General features: G+C 36.6%; 1 long non-coding RNA gene, 1 other non-coding gene and 1 pseudogene across 2 annotated transcripts; all 3 read left to right on the top strand.

The window, feature by feature from the left end:
• The first annotated feature begins 1,765 nt into the window (after positions 1-1,765).
• On the top strand, positions 1,766-8,216 carry LOC129534398 (uncharacterized). Its single transcript, XR_008680994.1, has 3 exons — positions 1,766-1,849; positions 7,039-7,141; positions 8,162-8,216. It is a non-coding gene; the product is annotated as an uncharacterized lncRNA (long non-coding RNA).
• LOC115935079 (U6 spliceosomal RNA) lies at positions 5,090-5,193 on the top strand. The gene has a single exon (XR_004070794.2). It is a non-coding gene; the product is annotated as a U6 spliceosomal RNA (small nuclear RNA).
• A 14-nt stretch (positions 8,217-8,230) lies between the features above and the next one.
• Positions 8,231-9,576, top strand: LOC101137105 (cytochrome b-c1 complex subunit Rieske, mitochondrial-like; annotated as a pseudogene).
• The last annotated feature ends 11,561 nt before the right edge of the window (positions 9,577-21,137 follow it).

Raw genomic sequence — 21,137 nt, 5'->3', positions numbered from 1 at the left:
AAAACTCTATTGTCTGGCATATTTTTCAAGTAATAGGCATGGAGCTATTGATTTTACAGCAGAACTTTGAATCAAAACCAGAAGTCTGCTGCCATCAAATTATTATCTTGGAACTGTCCTGCAAAATCAATAGAAATGCAGATACAAAATAAAAAAATGGAACCTACCATTTCATTTAGAAACTGATATGGTTTGGATTTGTGTCTCTACCCAAATCTCATGTAAAATTGTAATCCCCAGTGTTGGAGGAGGGGCCTGGTGGGAGGTGATTGGATTATGGGGGTGGATTTCCTCCTTGCTGTTCTCAGGATAGTCAGTGACTCTCATGAGACCTCATTGTGTAAAAGTGTGTGGCACCTTCCCCTTCACACTTTCTCCTTCTTTGATCATGTAAAACGTGGCTCCTTCTTCTTCACTTTCTGCCATGATTGTAAGGTTCCTGAGGCCTCCTCAGCCATGCTTCCTGTACAGCTTGTGGAACTGTGAGTCAATTAATCCTCTTTTGTTTATAACTTACCCAGTCTCGGTAGTTCTTTATAGCAGTGCAAGAACGAACTAATACAGAAACTTATCAGAAACATGTTATCTGTCATATGTTAATAGTTATTTTTTCTAAACATGATTTTTAATGGCTATGTAATATTTCATTTTATTAATATCCTTAAGCAAGCCTCTATTTTATAGTTATGAATCCATTTATTAAATATTGTTATATGCTTTTTACATATCTGTACTATTTCTTTAGGCTATATTTCTGAAAGTGGAATCTGGGTCAAAAACAGACCTTGTTTAAGGCCTTTAGTGTATAATATTGCCTTCAACAGAAATTTCAAACTATTTCCAGGAGAGAACTGCTTCCCAATATCCTTACCAATGGTAAATTTTATTATTTTTATGAATTGTCAATTATGTAAATGAAAATGGAAGTTTATTATTTAACTTGCATTTCATTCATTATAAGTGAAGTTGATTTGTTTCATATATGATCTGTGTGTATTTCTTCTCCACATTTTGTATTCACTACTTTTGCCAATTTTTAAATTTGTATATTTATCATTTTATCATTGATTTGTGAAAGTGTTTCGTAAATTAAGGATTTACAATGTATACTGTAAATACTTTTCTAGTTTGTTATTTGTTTTTAAATTATATTTTTTTGTTCTTGAAGTTGCTTTCTCGCTCTTCTTTAAGTTTCAATACAGAGAATTAAGCCAAGATTTTAGACAATTTTCTCATGGAAATAACTGTCTTTGATTAGGTTCCATTAAGTAACATAGATTAAGCATGCTACTATAAACTTCAAAATCAGAATTGGGTCAATGTCACTAAACCAAGGCCTTCTAGCCATAATACTTTTTTTTTTAATGTATCACTTATATGTATCATTATCAAAGTACTATGAGAGCAGTTTTCTGAAATGACATTGTAATTCACCAAAGTAATCATGTTGAGGCATGTACATTGTGTTTCCAGGTTGTGACTGCTGAGGTTTTCTTATGGAATTTTATCTATTGGTCATGCTCTTTCCTGCCTGCCTCTCTCATTCAATTTAAAAAACTGAATCTGGGATTATACAGTTAATAGCTTGTGTTTCATCATATTCCACCCTGCACCTAATATAGTATCTTACCATAATGAACTCTTGAGCTCTATTTGTGAATGCCTAATTCAAGGACAACTAGGTGGAGAAAGACAGAAATCTTTTTTTTTTTCAGTTTTGAATAAAAGCCAGAAAAAATTATGAAGACAAAGCCTGGCAGTATGTCTAGAATGTATTAAAGGATGAGAGATCTAAACAAGTTTCAAATTCAGATTATTATATAGATCAAGACAAGGAAACATGAGGAAAGTGAGTGACTAGTTCCAGCTGCATGTAATTCAGTCTGATTTCCTGAACAAGTGTATGGGCAGGTTGGAGACCAGAGTTGACCAATAACATGACTTAGACTGTGTGTGTTGGTTGGAGGAGGGGGGTGTCAAAAGAAATGTGCTTTGCAGACTTTCAACTGCAGAAAACAAGACTGACGAAGGGCCCTAGCTGCTAGGCTCTAAAATCCATTGCCATGTCTGGGCTGAGGCCATGCTTCCCACCAGTTTCCCCCAAACTGAGTATGGCAGAGATAACCAAGGCATACCTGTTCTTGTGAGACATGGAACTCCACTGATGACCAACTTTGGTTCAGGAACTCTCCTATAACCTTCCATAGACCACATGATGGCCTGGGGGTGATTTCTTTCCTCTCTTCTCTCAGGGTCAGACTTGCATCTTGGCCTAATGGGTCTTTTTGTCTTTCTGACTCTTCCCCCATTTTTTTCTCACAGACATTTCCTCTAATAAAGTCCTTGCATGTTTAATCTTGTCTTTGACATCTTCTTCTTAGGAGACCTAGATTAATCTACAGAGAAATTGCTGGCCAATTTTCTTATTCTTTAGAGACTCTGGCTTTTTTTTTTTCTGTTTCAAAAAATTTCTAAATCTTCTTAAAGACTTCTTTCTTCAGTAAATGGGAACAGTAAATGGCAAAATGTACATAAAAATTTGCATGCAATTTTAGTTGGTGCATGAGAATTTTGGAAATCATTCAAGGATCCTCTGAAAATCCATTGGACACCAGGTCGAGTATCCCCACAATTCTTTCTGAAGACATTGATAGTTGGTATTGATGAAGACTAATTATATGCTTTAAGGACTTTTATCTTCCTCTGGTAATGCAGGCTACATACCCATTCATACTTTGTGGTGATATTCAAATTACTTAACAACCAATCAGAACAATCGCTAGCCTCTACAACACAAAGTAGTTCCCACCCTGTTCTTTTCCATTATCTGTCTTCCATGAAATCGACGATAATTCTTAATGTATATATTCTTCTAGATATTTATTATGAACTGCTCAATAACTTTTATTAAATGTCAACAGAGTATGTGGCCTCGGGCAGGGGGAGACATCAGGAAAACCCACACAAAAACTAAGAGACAGGAAAACTAACAGTAAGGAATCCCCCTTTTAGTTCAGAGTTAAATGCAAGCATGGCTTGCATGGTTTACATTTGAGCAATTGTTTGTACCCCACTATTCTTTAAATAACCAACAAAAGGTTTTCGAGGCAGCCATTTTTAATTGGTCCAATCCTCATTCATATCTTTTGAAAAACCCTAACAATTTGTGTTGAACTGCATGTCTACCTTCTTGTGTTCCAACTCTTTGGTTCACTTTGTCTGTTGTCTTTCCCATATGGTTCAAAAAAGCACTATGCATAATGCCTTTCTCTAGCATGCCCTTTTGATTCCTAACATTCTTCTGAGGGCCTTAACTCTATAACCATTACCTGAACATGGTGCTTTCATCTAGGATTAAGTTTTGCACTTCTATTGATCTTCCTCTATGGGGTTGAATGTAGTAAATGAACCTCCTAGCTCCCAACAAATTTGCATGTAATTGCCTGTCCAGTCCTGAACACTGAATACTGGGCTGGAAGAATACACTAGCATTAACAGAGCCAAAAATGTTTTTCTTTCAAAGGCTCTGCTCCTTTGTAAAAGTGGCATATATGGGAAGAATCAGAAGGCTTTCTCAAGGTTTGGGAAAATGGTGAGGTGGGGGGATGTCCGGAAATTATTACCGTGCTATCAAAATTATCATAACCTCAAATGGACCTTTTGAATAAGTCTAGAGCTGGCATTAACCTCTTTTTGACCACTGAAACATACTGACCTACATTTACATACCCCTAAAGGGAACTGAAATACTTTAATCATGCCTTCTTTTCACTTGAATTTCTTTAGACAGATTTTACTAGGTAGTGATAAAAATTTTGTCCTGTACTGTGTCTTTGATGGATTTAATGATCAATCATATATGAAGGGTTATTGTTGAATTATTTTGAATAAAAAAGTAGTTTCACTTGAAGCTAGGTAACTTTTATATTTAACGTGTTATATAAACCCTCGTACTTTTCCTCTGGTCTGTCACAATGGACATGAAAGGTATGAAATTTTTAAGGGAGATGTAAAATTTACTGCAGAGAAATGTCTGATTGTTAGACTTTTATCACAGTTAATTACAAAAATTCAGTACTGCACTGTTTCAAGTCTTGATTTTTAATTTTTAAAAAATTGATGACTCCATCAATATTTGTGTGGGACACTCTTCATTTGCTGTCTCCCCAATGCAACCATATTATATAGCACCCACTCTATTTACTTTAAACATTAAGTGATTGATTAAACAAAAATTAAATGAAATAAAGCTTAATTTACTCTGTAATAATTGGAGACCCAATGCCATGTCTCATATCAAGGGACTTGGGAATTATTTCTTTTTCTTTTCTTTTTTTTTTTTTTGAGATGGAGTTATGCTCTTGTTGCCCAGTTTGGAGTACAATTACATGATCTCTGCTCACTGCAACCTCCGCCTCCTAGATTCAAGCGAGTCTCCTGCCTCAACCTCCCAAGTAGCTGGGATGACAGGCATGCGCCACCCCACCTAGCTAATTTTGTATTTTTAGTAGAGATGGGGTTTCTCCATGTTGATCAGGCTGGTCTCGAACTCCTGACCTCAGGTGATCCACCCGCCTCAGCCTCCCAAAGTGCTGGGATTACAGGCTTGAGCCACTGCGCCTGGCCGGGAATTATTTCTTATAAGTAAATCCGTTGTTCCTCTTTGGAGAATGTAGAAGCTCTGCATTCTGATGATATCTGACTGGGAGAGGGGTCAAGGTTCCTCTCCTTGTTTGTCCTATTCAGTTTGACGAGCTGATGAAGTCAGCAAGTTAAAGACATGCTTTGGAATGATCAAGAGAAATTATTTAGGAGGAGGTGTGGTTTGTGAGGAAATGTTGAAAGCATTTTTAAATTGCACTAATAGCTGATGAAGTTCAAGCATTATTAGCACTGACGGGAATCCAGCTGAGTCTTTAGTAACATCATAACTTTTTATACCATCCCTGTGAAAGTGGCAATGTTAATGTTAATTTGAGTTAAATTCTTAAGCATCTTGCTTTTGATTAGTTCAAAATGCCAAATACTAACGCTGTTTCATACAATTCTGTGAGATATAAAAAACAGATATATTTAAATATGTCAATTAGTGCTGGTATTGGCAGCACATATACTAAAATTGGATACAGAGAAGATTAGCATGGTCCCTGCACAAGAATGACATGCAAATTCATAAAAAAACATTCCATATTTTAAAAGAAATAAATGAAAATAAATATAGCAATTACATTTGAGAAAGATGAGAAGGAAGATTTCAGAAAGTAGAACAAGTTCTATTGTTTTAGACCAGATAATTATGCCAAGAATTATTTCTGTCATTGCCATTCTAGTATTCATGTTAAGGGATATCATCTGACTAATAATAATATCCCCAGACACTGTGTAAAGCCCTATATGTGTTAACTCATTTGATTCAACGCAAATAGTGAGAATATGAGATGTGGACAACTTTAAGATGAGGAACTGGATTTTAGGGAGGATAGGGGACCTGTCCAGAGTCACTTTATTTGTAATGGATATTTTCTGCCTTTGAACCTTGATTGTCAGACACAATCATTCTAACTCAAGAAATGCTCAAACTTGTGTTGTATGTGCATTATACTGCATTGAAAACCACTTAGGTGATAAGGGGAGAAGGGTCTCAGTTTAAGAATCAGAAGATCTGTGTTCTAATTCTGACACTAATCTCACTTTCTCCATGAAATAGTTTTTTTTTTTAACTAACAAAATTCAATTAAACTTGTATCATACAGGTTAAAGGAAGTCAAGCATTTAAGCTATAGCCTATATCTCTCCACATCTTATGTGATAGATACACTCTTCCCCTCCTCATAGTGCTTTTGTCTGAATTGCTCGTTCTTCAGTAAATTTACATGAAGAAATTTATTTAAAATAAAATATGAATAAAACAGTTAACACTAAAAAACATTTTAAATTAATACGAAGTCATATCAACATAAAATAATATTTTAAAGAACAACATTATTAAATTCTCTATCATTTTGAAAGAATAGGACAAACATGGCTAAGAGGAAGAAAGTGCCCAGTTCTTTGAAATGAGTTCCTCACACTGGGTTTAGATCCATCACACCCTAAGATACAGAAGTAACTTGTAGAATTACTGCCAGAAATATTTTGAGAATTTTAGGGAGAAAGGAAATACTGTTGAATGGAAAATGTTGCCTCAATCATCATAAAGGAGACAAAATATATGTTTTAAAGTTGCAAAACTGCACACTGATAATCCTGCAACCCTCTGTAGTAGGTTATGGAAGGGACAGTTTGTGGAGGAATGGTCGTGAGGAGCCAGCATGGGTTCACTGAGAATGAGCAATGCCAAGGTAGCTAATTTCACATTTTAATAAATTAGACTTGCACGTTTGGGGAATTTTGGAGACATAGTATGTAAATATATTTCTGGACTTGAGTCTAAATAGCAACGCATTGCTTAAAATTCCCAGAAATTTTGTATTTACTTTAAACAAATTTTCCTTTAACTTTCGGGATGCCGATTTACTAGATCTTGGTTGGGACCGGGAATGCGTATTTTACAAAGTTCCCTAGGGAGTTCTGATCATCTTCTATGTTTGGAAATCTCTATCTTGGGCAATCCATTTTTTAAAATTGGGCGATCTGTTTATTTTTCTAGCAAATATGAATACATTTCTTTTGACCTCCACTCTCTCCTCATAGATTTAGCATCTATTTTTGAACCTCATAAGGTCTTGGACAATTTGAGAAAGATTAGAAGAAAGCAAAGATGCTTATTTGGGAGCATCCTAATGTAGCCATTCCAAGGTTAAATGCACAGATATGAAGCTGGCTTCCTAGATCCGAAGCCTAACTCTCTAGCTGTGTATGTTACTTTATGTGTTTGTGCCTTTGTTTTTACATGTAAAATAGTAATAGTGCTTCCTCATTGGTAATTAATTGAGATACAAATAAAGTACTTACAAAGGTGTCAGTGTATAGGATATTCTCAATTAGAGTTGGCTATTATTATTATTACCATTGGAATAAATACCTATTATTTTTCAGGTGGGACTGCCAAGATGAATAGACATAATCCTCGATTTAACCACTTCACAGTTTATCATCGGAGTCAAGTTTGCAGATAAACAATTGCCATGCAACTTTCAAGGTACAAGTTTAAAAGTATATATGAATTTTATTGGGCAGACATCAGTGACAGCTTCACAGCAATGTTGTCACCTGAGCTGTATATTTAGGTGAATTATTTGGACGTGTAAGTAGGGGAAAAGTCATTCCAGATGAAGAGAATGCTATGACAAAAGGGCTGGGGACTGGAAAAGCCTAGCTTTCCAGAGACTGAGTATTGCTTTAGTGGGCAATAGGAGAAGATAGTAAAGAGAGCTATATTAGGATTTGCTTTAGGGGACTCAGTGCTGGCTAGATCCTGAAGGGCCCTGAATACCATGCCAAGGAACTTGGCTTTTTTCCATCCTTAATGAGAGCCATGAAAAGATTTTAAGCCAGGAAATGATGCTATTAGATTTTCATATAGGATTGTAGAAGGCTGTTAGTAGAGTTGAAACTAGAGGCAGGCACACCAGTTAAGAGGCTGTTACTATGATTCAGGCAAGGCTTTGTAAGGGTCAAAACCAGAATGGTGACAATGGGATGGAGAGAGCAATACGTGATAGCTGCTGGTAAGAAGATCCCAGACATCTTGCAGGAGGAATGCTGGTTACTGGCAGATGGGAAGGAATGGGAAGCAAAAAGATACCCCTGATATGTCACTCAGCAAATAAATGGTTGAATCTTCCTTCAAATTGAGCTAGGAAATACAGCATAAAGAGCATATTTTGGAGGAAATATGAGTTGTGTTTTATTCTTGCTAAGTTTTTCTGTGTGTGTGTGTGTGTTGGGGGAGTGTTGATATATTCGGATAAAGCTATCCAGAAGGTGGCTGGATATTTAGGTCATAATCTTTGGGAAGAAAGCAGGGTTTGGAGCATTGATTTCGGAGTTGTGTCCTAAAGCCACACTTATGAGTTAAGATTCGATTTTACTACATGTACTGCATGTAACAGTGACTTAATAAAGACAAAAATGCATTTCTATCTCACCTAAAAGAATTTTAGAGATATATAATTCAGAGAGAGAATCATAACTCTACAACAATTTTATCTCTTTCCAGCTCACTTCTCAGCTACCTAGGGCAAAAGCTGCTGCCAGAGTTCTAACATTCATATCTTTGCATATTGTTATGGGTTGCAATTTGGAGAAGAAAAGAGGGCTGTGATCTTCCTTTCAAAAGAAACTCCTTGGAAGCACCACACTTCTGTTTATTTTTCATTGACTAGAACATAGTCAAGTCATGGGATTCTGGGTAATGTAGTAATTTAACTGGATGGATATATACCCAGCTAGTTGGAGTTCTGTTATAAATGTAGATTAGCGCCCATCCTGTTGGCCACGTGCCATGAAGTGGCAGGTGCACTGTGGCCCCTGGTGTGGGCCGCAGTGCCTGCTGCCCCGGAGCTGCCTGTGCTGGACATGAAGCGGCCCTTCCTGTGCCGGGAGCCGCTGGGTGGCCAGGACGTGGGCCTCAATGTCCCTGCTTCTGTTAATTGTTCCCTTATGGACATCAAAGTGCTTGCCTTTTCTGGGTAGCATTGCACTGAAGTTTTAGATAGTACAAAGTCTTCAAAAAAGAGCAGCAAGGCTAGAAAAGGCTACTCTTATTTGTCAACTGCAACAGCTACTATCGCATATGGTGCCAACAATGTCTTCCCCTAGTTTGTTCCCAGCGTGAGGGCTTCTGCTGATGTGTTGGCCATGTCAAAATCAAATTCAAGTTATCCGATATTCCAGAAGGCAAGAATATGGCTTTCAAAGATAGAGGCAAACTCCTGTTTGTGGGCCACAGAACCAAAAAGGAAACTGACTAGGAAGCTGCAGTTGAAAGGTCCCATTTGAGGGATCCACAGCATGATTTAGAACAAGTAAAGAAACCCCATTTTCTTTATGCAGTCTATCACCATCAATGATGACTGGATAAAGAAAATGTGGCATATGTACACCATGGAATACTATGCAGCCATAAAAAAGGATGAGTTCATGTCCTTTGCAGGGACATGAATGAAGCTGGAAACCATCATTAACACAAGAACAGAAAACCAAACACCACATGTTCTCACTCATAAGTGGGAGTTGAACAATGAGAACGCATGGACACAGGGAGGGGAACATCACACACTGGGGCTGTCAGGGAGTGGGGGTCTAAGGGAGGGATAGCATTAGGTGAAATACCTAATGTAGATGACGGGTTGATGGGTGCAGCAAACCACCATGGCACATGTATACCTATGTAGCAAACCTGCACGTTCTGCACATGTACCCCGTAACTTTAAGTAGGTTATCCTGATAAGTGTTTGCATTCGCCTTGGTTATGTACTCACTGCATTTGCAGGAGATTCTGGTAGTTATTATTGCCCTTGCCATGGGTCACACTATGATGCTTTTGGCAGGATTAGGAAGGGGCCTGCACCTCCCAACCTTGAAGTTCCTTCATATGAGTTCACCAGTGTTGATATAGTCATTGTTGGTTAGAGACTTGGACTCAAGTCTTGGGCTTCTTTGTCACCTCAGAAGAGTTATTTGAGTGCAAGCCTTCTGCACTTCAAGTTGGTTGATGTGAAATATGTAAGAATTGATGATAATGTATTTGCAAACATTAATGTGAAGTAAGTTGAATTTAATGTTGAAGACCCAAGCATTCACTTAATAAAGCCATGGTTAAACATTATTAAGCTCACCCATACACTTGAAAAGTGCAATATCTTTTAGCTAATTTTAATTAAAATTAGCTAAGATAATTTTTTAGCTAATTTTAATTAAAAATTACAGACTGGTGTACAACAAAATATGGGAGAACAGTGAATATTTGGAGGCCACTCTCAGTCTCTGCTACTCCAGGGAGTGGATGCATTGAACCAGGAAAGGATATGAAGTGAGGAAGGTGAGCAGCAAGGATGGAAGCTTGAAGACCATTCGAGCATTCCATCCTTTTGTAGCAACCTCTGATAGGCTCTGCCCGGTTGCTCTTCCTCATCATGTTACATCTAGATGCTCCTTCCTTGTTTCTTTTCAGCCCCTGCTCTGTGCATCTGCCAATGCCTGGTTTCAGAACCCAAATTATGTCTACACTCTATCAAAGACATGACTGGAATAATAAAAATAAGTTTATTAAAACATCTACATATTTTTCTATATGTTACTTAAATTAAATTTGTATGTTTGAATGAAATTTTTACCTTAAGTCTAGGTATTCTGGAGTACTTTAGATTGCAATGTTCACAACTTACTTTGCTAACTTGATGTTCACAAATTTTGAAGATTCTCTCTGAAGCATGCTGTAAACCTCCACCCAACTTTTATGTTAATGAATCTTGTGAGGGTGTTGCTGTAAAAACACCAACAGTGGAAAAAACAATACCCTCACATTTGTTTTCTTAAAATCAAACCAACAATGCCCCTACATTTTCCTTCCCTCCCTCCCTTCCTTCCTTCCTTCCTTCCTTCCTTCCTTCCTTCCTTCCTTCCTTCCTTCCTTCCTTCCTCCCTCCCTCCTTCTCTTCCTTCCTTCCTTCTTCCTTCCTTCTTCCTTCCTTCCTTCCTTCCTTCCTTCCTTCCTTCCTTCCTTCCTTTCATTCTTTCTTTCTTTCTTTCTTTGACAGAGTCTCGCTCTGTCACCCAGGCTGGAGTGCAGTGACGCGATCTCGGCTCACTGCAACCTCTGCCCCCCAGGTTCAAGCGATTCTTCTGCCTCAGCCTCCTGAGTAGCTGGGACTACAGGCATGTGCCACCATGCCCAGCTAATTTTTTGTATTTTTAGTAGAGGCAGGGTTTCACCGTGTTAGCCAGGATGGTCTCGATCTCCTGACCTCGTGATCTGCCCGCCTCGGCCTCCCAAAATACTGGAATTACAGGCGTGAGGCACCATACCCAGCCCAAAGCCCCTACATTTTAAAAGTTAAACAAGTTCTCACTCATGACACAATTGTCAAATTATTTCATATTAAAAATTTATTTTATTTCATTTTTTAAATTTTTGAGTGGTTTTGTTTTGCAGAGAGTTAGTTTTCCTTTATTTGCTCTAGAATTACTAATCCAGAAAAGGTACCCTGGAAAGGCTAATATGGAGAATCTTTTTATTAGTTTCACATTGCAATTTTTATTGCCACATCTGTTATAAATTGGCCATAGATGGTAACTGAGGTTTTTATAAAACTCCTATTTCACTGATCATATGCATTGGGCTTAGAAAAGACCTGTTATAACCTACTTCATATGTATAGTACATTTGTATCAAAGCTCACCAACAGGAATTTCAAAATAAGCTGACTCCAAGGCAATCAATTAATATCCTTTAAACAGTGTACCACAGAATTTCCAGTAACCAGATTTATTATAACATCATGTGCATTACAATGAAATCTCATAAGATAACTGTCAATTATATTTTCCTTCATTTCATTAGCAGAGAGGCCAGATATTTTTGTACAGCTGAGAATTCATGGCACTTAGTATACAATTGTATTGTAAATTGCTTTATTTTAAAAAGTGCCTGTTTGTGTCACGGCGTGATTGACATTTTGGCAGAACTGTGTAGAACTCTGAAAATAATGTTTGTTACTTAACTGATGGATTTACAGGAAAGGCTCAAAATGTAAAAAACAATTTTTTTGGTAGAAAAAAATGATAATTGCTTTTGGGACCATATGGCTTCATGGTTAGAGCTGGGTTGTGTGTCTTTCTGAGCTATCTCTCTATATTTGTATGAGTAAGTAAAAAATACATGTTTATGCATTCATTCACTGCATAAATATTGTACGAATGCCTATTATGTAGGTATTCACCTAGTATGGTGAATACAATAGACCTAGTTCACGCCATCAGTGAACAAATAGTTCTATAGGGGAAACAGAAATAAACATGAAGATATCTTTATGTTATATATAAACTTATACATAAAATAGATGTTTCAGACACCATTTTATGTCTCCAAAATGAAGTGGTGCTAAACTAAGAGTTTAAAAGTGGGTGGCAAAAACCATATAGAAAACGTTTAACTTCCTCCCTAAAAATAAAGGATATAAAAGGGTCCAGAAAGGGGAACATGTAGAGAGAGAGAATTTTTAGGGAGACCTGCATGGGTTCTGTGAGTTCTTCTTTCCCACCTCATCACAATAAGAGATATTAATTGAGTTCAGTTCCTCAACTTACTAACAAAGGACTCGTTGAGATAACCCTGAGGATTGATGCATGTTCCTCAAAGTGAGAAGACCCAGGGGACAATCCAACTCCTACCTAAGACGTGTAACAGGCATGGGATCCACTGGCTGACTTCCACTGGAAAAGATGAGGAAGAAGTGACTGCAGTGTTATATAGCCTGAATTAGCAGGTGCTGCTGAGACAAATGAATGTTTCCTGTGCATTAAATTTGGGACAAGTAAGAGAAAGAACGTCAGCTTGAGATGATCTCAGATTCTAAGGTCAGATCATCTTTGAAGAAGGAAACAGACTTCACCAAACAGACACAATCTGTCTAATTCCTTGAGTGCAGGAGCAGAGGCAGTGGTAACCGAGGATCATTGCATTGCCAGCCTCAAGGGAACTGCAGGTGAAAGTTCTCCCAGTGATGGGAATCTCCAAGAACCCACAAAATGACCCCTGAGAGAGATACTTCTCACCACCCTCCTGACTTTCAGTGTAGGATGCCAACTCACAACAATTATCAGTTGAATGAAAACTTCTATTTCCCCTGGCCCATGTTCCATGAAGGAGTCAGAAGCCACTTCAAGATGGGGCAGAAAGAGTATAAACGAAAGGTTACTTAAACTTCTGCCCTTGAATTTCCTGATGTTTAAAGATAGAGTTAATAGTACCATATCACAGAGTTGTTGAGAGGATTACATGGGGTAAATAAGACCCATAGAACAGTGATTGACACATAATAAATACTATGCAAGAGTTAGGTATCATTTGAAAAGAGGCAGCAGTAGCTGACACAGTGTCAAAGGAACAAAGGGAGGATGGTTTCAAGAAGACTCTCAACATCAGAAGAAAAAATCAAACAGGGAAGGAAACCTAATACACAGGGCTTCATAAAGTTAGCATTTATGTATTTTACACAATGATTTCATCTCTCCACATCATGTTTCCTTCGGAAACTTTTACTGCAGATCAGGCTTGACATAAATATTGCCAGCTTGATTTGGCTTAAAAAAATGCCCCCTATCCCCCCGCTGCCTTATTGTGAGCATTAACCTGTATGGAATAAGGTCAAACATTGCTAAAGAGAAACAGGTTGCCAATTATCTTTGTTAAATGATAGCATGGTAGCTACATTTCCTTAAATAAATCTCTAATGTTGATCACTGCTTTTGTTTATTGTTGTTAGCAATATTGATACCATCAGTAGAACAGACATTTTCAACCGCTCTTTTAGATAGATGACCCACCACCATCAATAGCTTCCTCATGCAGCAGTAGTTCCTGACATAGGGGTGGGGAACTGTGCTCTATCTGTAGGGAGAAGAGGTGCATGTAGTTTGATAAACTGCACAGTGCTTCTGCTCTAGGTCATCCCTTCCTTGTCAACTCATACATCAATACTCTTCCCATCCCACCTCCCTTTCCACACACACCTTGAGAACCTGATGGCAAGGGTCCAAGATGGTGTAACTAATGAATTAATTCATGCCTTTTTTGTTCAGAAAATGAAATTGATTACTAAATTCATTTTCTAAAAAAAATTTATTGAGATATAATTTATGTGTGATATAATTTACTCATGTAAACTGGACAATTCTATGGTTTTTAGTATAGTTAACAGATATGTGCAGCCATCCCCACAGTCAATTTTAGAATGTTTTCATCATCGCAAAGAGAAACGCTCTCCCCTTTAGCTATCACCCCATTGTGTCTTATCCCCCACTCTGAGACCCATAGTCCTAAATAACCACTAATAGATTTTCCTATTCTGGACATTTCCTATGAATTCATTATATAATTCATGTTGTGTATGTGTGTGTGTGTGTGTGTGTGTCTGTGTCTGTGTCTGTGTATGTGACTGGCTTCTTTTCCTTAGCATAATGTTTTCAAGTTTCATCCATGTTGTAGCATCTATCAGTACTTCGTTTATTTTTATTGCCAAAAAATATTCCAGGGTATGGCTATGCCATATTTGTTTATTCATTTTTGTTCGTCTATTGATGGACATTGGTGTTACTTCTGCAGTCTCTTTCTCCTTTTTGTGTCTTTGCATCTCAACTATGCAGTGCATCAAATCATATAATTATTCCGGATGAAGTTAATGGATATTAGTGGCTATCCATGTACCAAATTAACTCAAGAGAGTAGTATAGCTTAGAGAATTATAAACAATAATGTTGGTTATGTTACCATAACCAACAATACATAGAGCTGATGAGTTTCAAATGCTAAAAAGTGAAGTAGAGCCAGCAAAACTGAAATGAGTTTTCAGTGCTAAGGACTGTCCACGTGTCTTGGAATACTAGAGTCAGTTTGCCTGTTCCTATCCCTGCTGCTAGCTAGCACTGACACTTCATTTGCAGACTGAAGAACAGGTAAGGATTAAATCATCAAGAATTTCTAAAAATAAATTATATACTTATTTTTAACAATCATTTGCAACTTCAGCAAACATTTTTATTAAGGTACATAGCAGCTTTTAATCCACTGCCGAAATATTAGGGTGAATAGGCTTTTTTTTGTCTTGGCAGAGTGTACATAAACATACGATGCCTTGCTTAAATATTCATAGACTCCCAGCTCGCAGTACAGTAACTTAATAATAAAATATTTTGAAGAGGGAATGATGCTGTGGAGCTTGTGATACCACTAATGGATTTGAAGAGGATGCTAATGCATTGTAGGAGGAAGTGAATTGAGCTCTCGTGTGTAAAGGAGGATTATAAAATATAATTATGAAAAAGCAATAGTGGCAGGCTTTAGGAAGTTCTGTTGATGTGTGGGTACTACAAACGACATGTTTTGTTGATGAGAAAGAGGCTTAGATGGATATTTACTGTGCTAGCAATCTTCTCTATCCGGAAACATGAAATGCATTATAGAAATGGCCATTTTGTGAACTCCACAGTGAAAATTAAATAGTGTAAGATGGAGGCTGACAAGACCCATGCAGCTTTTCATTTCAAATAGCAGTTGTCTAGGAAGGCGAGGTTTTCACATCAAGAGTTTCATGAAGACACTGGAAGAAAAAAAAGTGATATGACTGTCAAAGTAGAGGGAAAACATTTTTTGCAAAAAGAAGCTTAAGGAACTCTAGAAGATTAAATAATTCATGGCATCCTGCAAGAAGTGGAGGAAACATGAAGACTTTTCTGAATATCATTTCCTGGGTACAGCTTTGAAAACGTCTTATAAATTATGGGCATCAGTGGGGGCAACTAGACTGGGGCATACAATTAAAATCTTGACTTTCCTTAGTTTCCAGTCCTAATCTCATTGCTTTACCTAAGGCTCTGCCCCCTCAGGCAAAAGGAAGAAATGTTCTTAGAATGTTACTCTAATATTTGCTGAAAGAATATACAATGCCCAATAATTAAATACAGATAAGAACATTGAAGAGACAGGTCATAAGTGATATAGCTTTAGTCTTAAACTATGGCCCCTTTTGTTCCTGGGAAATTATTATTATTATTATTTTTGAAACAGGTTCTTCCTCTTTCCCAGGCTGACCTTGAACTCCTGGCCTCAAGTAATCCTCCCACCTTGGCCTCTCAAAATGCTGAGACTACAGGTGTAAGCACCCATGCCTGGCTGGAAATTCTTAATGATATGAATTTAATTCTTAATGATATTAAAGCTCAGTGTTTCACTCCAACCTATATTTTTTTCTCTTTTTGAGACAAAATCTTCCTCAGTTGCTCAGGCTGGTCTTGAACTCCTGCCTCAGACTTCCGGGTAGGTGGGATTATAGGCACCCACCACTGTGCCGGGCTTACTTCAATCTTTAAACAAGAGTGATACACGAAATAGGAATAAAGTTTATTTTGCAGAAGCACATAAGAATGTTGCCCTTTTATGGAGCTATTTGGGAGGATAACTGAGTGCTGTAATAATTTTGACATTGTTTAAAACATGTATGAAATGCTGTGATTCTCTAAATAAATTGTTTAAAAATTATAAAAAATTCAAACACACAGAAAATATATGCAACACCAAGTTTAAATAGTTGTTAACATTTGCCGTGTTTAGTTCAACTCTTTCTCTTCTCTTTTTCTCTCTCCATCTTTCTCGCTTTCACAACACACACACACACACACACACACACACACACACACACACAGATTTTATGCAAACAGCACTCGGGCTATATCTATATTTTCACCCTCAGAGGAAGACACTTTTGAGAAATTGATGTGAACTTTTCCCAGGCATTTTTAAATGTTTTTGAAACTCTAAATGCATGAAAACTTACAATATGATTTAAAAATGTATATTTTTGATGTTCCCCTGAAAGTGTCCTTTTGCAACTTATTTTTTCACTCAACAATATGTTTTAAGGTTTGTGTAGATATATGTTCATCTATTTAAACTGCTATATAGTATTCCATTGTATTAATAAACTGCAGATTTTTTTCATGAATTTTTTTCCCTGAAGGACTAAATATAAATATGTGTATTTTATAAATTAACAGCTATTCGGAGTTTTATAACATTTAAATTTATATCCTTTGCTCACTGTTTGACTGAAATTTTTGTTTTTTGTTTTTTTTTTTAAAGATTTCTTCCTATGTCCTGGATGGTATTAGTTGTTTGTATTTGTATAATACAGAACATAGAATTCTACAAAATAGTACTACAAAATCTCCCAAACTGTGATCTTTTTTATTTGTTTCTCCTTTGTTAAAGAATCTTTTTCACATTGAAATTTTTTAGTTGCAATGGTCAGATTTAGCATCTTTTTTTTTTTTTTATCTTATTGCGGTGTAGTGTTTATATAAAAATCCTCGTGTCTGGTGCGATGGCTCACACCTATAATCCTAGTACTTCGGGAGGCCGAGGCGGGTGGATTGCTTTGAGCTCAGGAGTTTGAGACCAGCCTGGGGAACATGGCAAAACCCTGTTTCTACAAAAAATACAAAAATTAGTCAGGCATGGTGGCACATGCCTGTAGTCCCAGCTACTTGGGAGACTAAGGCTGGAGAATCTCTTGCAGTGAGCCGAGATCATACCTCTGCACTCCAGCCTGGGTGACAGTGAGATCCTGGCAAAAACAAAAAACAAAACCTAAAAAAAAATTCTCTTCGACCCAAATATTGTACATTATTCTTTATATTTCATTCCAAAATTGCAGAGTTAACTCTTCACATTTAGGTCTTAATCCATTTCTGTGTGTGTGTGTGCGTGCGTGTGTGTGCATGCATGTCTGCAATGCAAGGTAAGGATCTAGTTGCATCTCTTACCATACATCAGTAATTATTTTATCACCATTTAATTGAATAGCCCATCTTTCCCCAGTGATTTGTTAGGGCAGCTCTGTCATATCCTAAGCTCATATACATACAATAGTCTGTTTCTAACTGGGCAAACGGAGTGGAATTGTTCAGCTGTATAGCAAGTGTGTTTTATTTTATAAGAAATATCAAACAGCTTTTTATGGTGACTGTACAACTTTGCATTCCCACAGGTACCCTGTGAGAGTTTCAGTTGCTTTATATTCTCGCCAGCACTTGGCATGGTCAGTTACTTATTTATGAATTTTTAATATTAGCCATTGTAAAAAGTGTGTAGCAGTTTCTCATTGTGCTTCAGGTGTTTGTCATCTGTAACTTTTTTGACAATGTGTCCATTCAGATTTTTGTCCATTCTTTTATTGGTTTCTTTATTGCTGAGTTTTGATAGTTTTTTATATATTCTGGATACAAGTCTTTTGTCAGACATGTGATTTGCAAATATTTTTTCTCAGCTGGTAGTTTGCCTTTCATTCTACTATGTTTTTCACAGAGCAAATAATTTTAATTATGAGGAAGTCCAAATGATCGGTTTTTTTTTTTGTCTTTTATTGGTTGTGCTTATGGTATTGTGGCTAAGAATTCTTTGCCTAGCCCAAGGTCAAAAGTTTTTTTTCTGATTTATTTAAAAAGTTTTAACAGTTTTACATTTTTTACTTTTATACCTATGATCTATTCTAATTTAATTACACTAATAGGTGTGAGTATAGGTTGATTAGCTTTTTGAATACAAGTGTCTAATTGTTCTTGTAACATTTGTTGAAAAGCCTATTCTTTCAACGAGTTGCCTCTGTATCTTTGTAAAAATCAGTTGGGCATATTTGTGTGGGTTTATTCTGATACTATAAGTTTAGTCTTGATAACCATACCTTTATAGTAGATTATAAAGTCACATAGCGTGCATCCTGCAACTGTGGTCTTTTTCAAACATTTTCCTTTGGGATTTTGATTGGGTTCATATTAAATCTATACTTAAATTTGAGAAAAAGTTTCATGTTAATAATATCAAGTTATTAAATATGTGAACATGATATATCTCTTCATTTTATATAGATTTGTTTAATTTCTTTCATCAGTGTTTTGCAGTTTTTAGCATACAGATCCTGCACAGAGATATTAGAGTCTAAGGAACTGGACACTTGGGGAGCTGTCAGTACAGGTAGCAGCTGCGGGGGAACTCAGGTGGAATGAGGGGCATCAACAGTGCCTAATTTAATTTGTCTATGGCTAGGTTTAATTTTTTAAATCCAATCTGAGAATCCCTGTTTTTCAGCTGTTGGTTTGTGTCTATCTGCATTTATTTGAGTTTGTGTTTCTACTTCCTACTTTTATGCTGTTATTTATTGCATTTTTCTTGGCTTTTTTCCTTCTCTACGGCTACCTATTAAATGTATTAAATTTTGTTTGTCTTCATTTTTTTCCCTTTTCTAATGGTTTTGAAGATAAAGATTTTGTTTGTATTTTTTTAATAGCTACCTTTAAAATTTGAGTAAGAAATCTTTAACTTAACCTAAAGTTAAGTATTGGTTATCTTTAACTTTTTCAAGACAAAAGAAGCTAAATTTTTAAATCTGCAAATCTCTCATGCCATATATGAGTAATTATGTGTAATATTTTAATTTACATTTTATCTTATATTTAGGTGGTGTTATTTTATTAAGTCCATACTTGCTCATTGATTGATTTGTTTAGTATTGTTTATTGCATCTACTCCTTCAATTTAGGCTCAATTATCTTTTTCATTAAATATTACTTAGCATTTCTTTTAGTGAACATTTGTTAAGTGGTACATTTCCTTAGATTTTCTTTCTTTTTGCCAATTTTTTTCTCACTTCTAAGAAAGTATAGTTTAGTTAGACACAACTTCTTGTTTGACAATTATTTTCTGTAAATATTTTCAGCATATAGTTCCATTGTCATGTAGCCTCTATTGTCTGTTATCTATTTAATTTTGTCCCTTTGCAGATAATTTACTCTGCCTTCTGGTGGCTTTTAAATTCATTTCTCTTTTCTAGTACTCTTTGGTTTCAGGATAATGTGTCTAGGTGTGGATTTATTTTTATTTATGCTCATTTAGAGTCACTGGACATGCATCTTCAATCTGAGAATTTACGTATTTCATCTTTTCTAAGAAATTTTGGCTATTGTGTCCTTGCAAATTATCTCCCTCTATCCTCTTCTTTTGGAAGTGATCTTAGCCATGTATTGAAAGTCCTCATTTTTATCTGTTATGTCTCTTTATCACTGCTTTATATTTTCTAACTTTGTGATTTTCAGTGCCTTATTCTGTGCAATTTCCTTAGATCCATATTATAGTTCACAAATTCTCTCAGCTGTGTCTGATCTTTTCTTTAAGTTGTCCATTGCATTTTTAGCATAATGTTTTTAGCCTAATGTTTTCAAGTTTCATCCATGTTGTAGCATGTATCAGTACTTCACTTATTTTTATTGCCAAAAAAAAATTCCAGGGTATGGCTATGCCATATTTGTTTATTCATTTTTGTTCATCTGTTGATGGATGTTTTTGTTACTTCTGCAGTCTCTTTCTCTTTTTAATTTCAATGATTATATTTTTTATTTGTATAAGTTCTATAGGGCTATTTTTTTCCAGTTTTTTCCCCCCCAATCTCTTATTTTAGCTTAAGCAACTTGACAACTGGCTTTTATGTTTTTAATTATTTTACTTATTCTTTATTCACTTTCTGATTTTTGTTTTATCATCTGAAGTTCTTACAATTCAAATCTTGCTTAGGCTTGTGCATGTTGGATTGATTTGTTTTGTGTTTGGCAATTTTTCATTGTGATCACATCTTTTAGGTAGGGCTTATTCTTTCTATGATAATCCTTTGGGTCTGAGCTTTGGACATTTCTAGGTGCTCCAGGACTATCAATGGTTCATGACCAAGTTCTGTATTACTTGTCAGCTTGGAGTTTCCTAGACCACATCGTAGTATCTGACCATGGAGAAAATATATGTGGGTTGATACTTTATTTTCCTTTGTTTTTCAAGTCGGAGTCTCACTCTGTCACCCAGGCTAGAGTACAGTGGTGTCATATTGATTCTGCAACCTCTGCCTCCCGGGTTCAAACGATTCTCCTGCTTCAGCCTCCCAAGTAGCTGAGACTACAGGCATGCACCACCATGTCTGGCTAATTTTTTTGTATTTCTAGTAGAGACAGGATTTCACCATGTTTGCCAGGCTGGTCTCGAACTCCTGACCTCAGGTGATCTGCCCGCCTCAGTCTCCCAAAGTGCTGGGATTATAGGGGTGAGCCACCATGCCCGGCCGCAATTTTCAAGAGAGGTTTTTTGTTTGCTTGTTTTTCTTTTCTAGCAGAGCCCAGAAAAAGACCGGTAAGATTCTTTGGCCTTTCTTGTTCTCTTTCTGTACCTACTGTCAGATTTACCCCCTTGTCCTCTTTGCCTTATATGCTTTTCAAGGATCCCAGTTTTATGAGCTGGTTACAGGCGTGAGCCACTGCGCCCGGCCTTCTTTCTCAACTCCTTTTTTTACATAGAGGGTGGCCTTATGTTTGTTCATCACGTGGATACTAAAAACCAGGCCATAAGTGACCAAGATAGAATCTTCCCCTTTCCCCAAACA

Source organism: Gorilla gorilla, chromosome 5 (assembly GCF_029281585.2).
Source record: "Gorilla gorilla gorilla isolate KB3781 chromosome 5, NHGRI_mGorGor1-v2.1_pri, whole genome shotgun sequence".
In the NCBI taxonomy this organism is placed as follows: Eukaryota; Metazoa; Chordata; class Mammalia; order Primates; family Hominidae; genus Gorilla; species Gorilla gorilla.
Note: the sequence above shows the minus strand (reverse complement) of the source record. Positions and strands in the feature narration are given on the sequence as shown.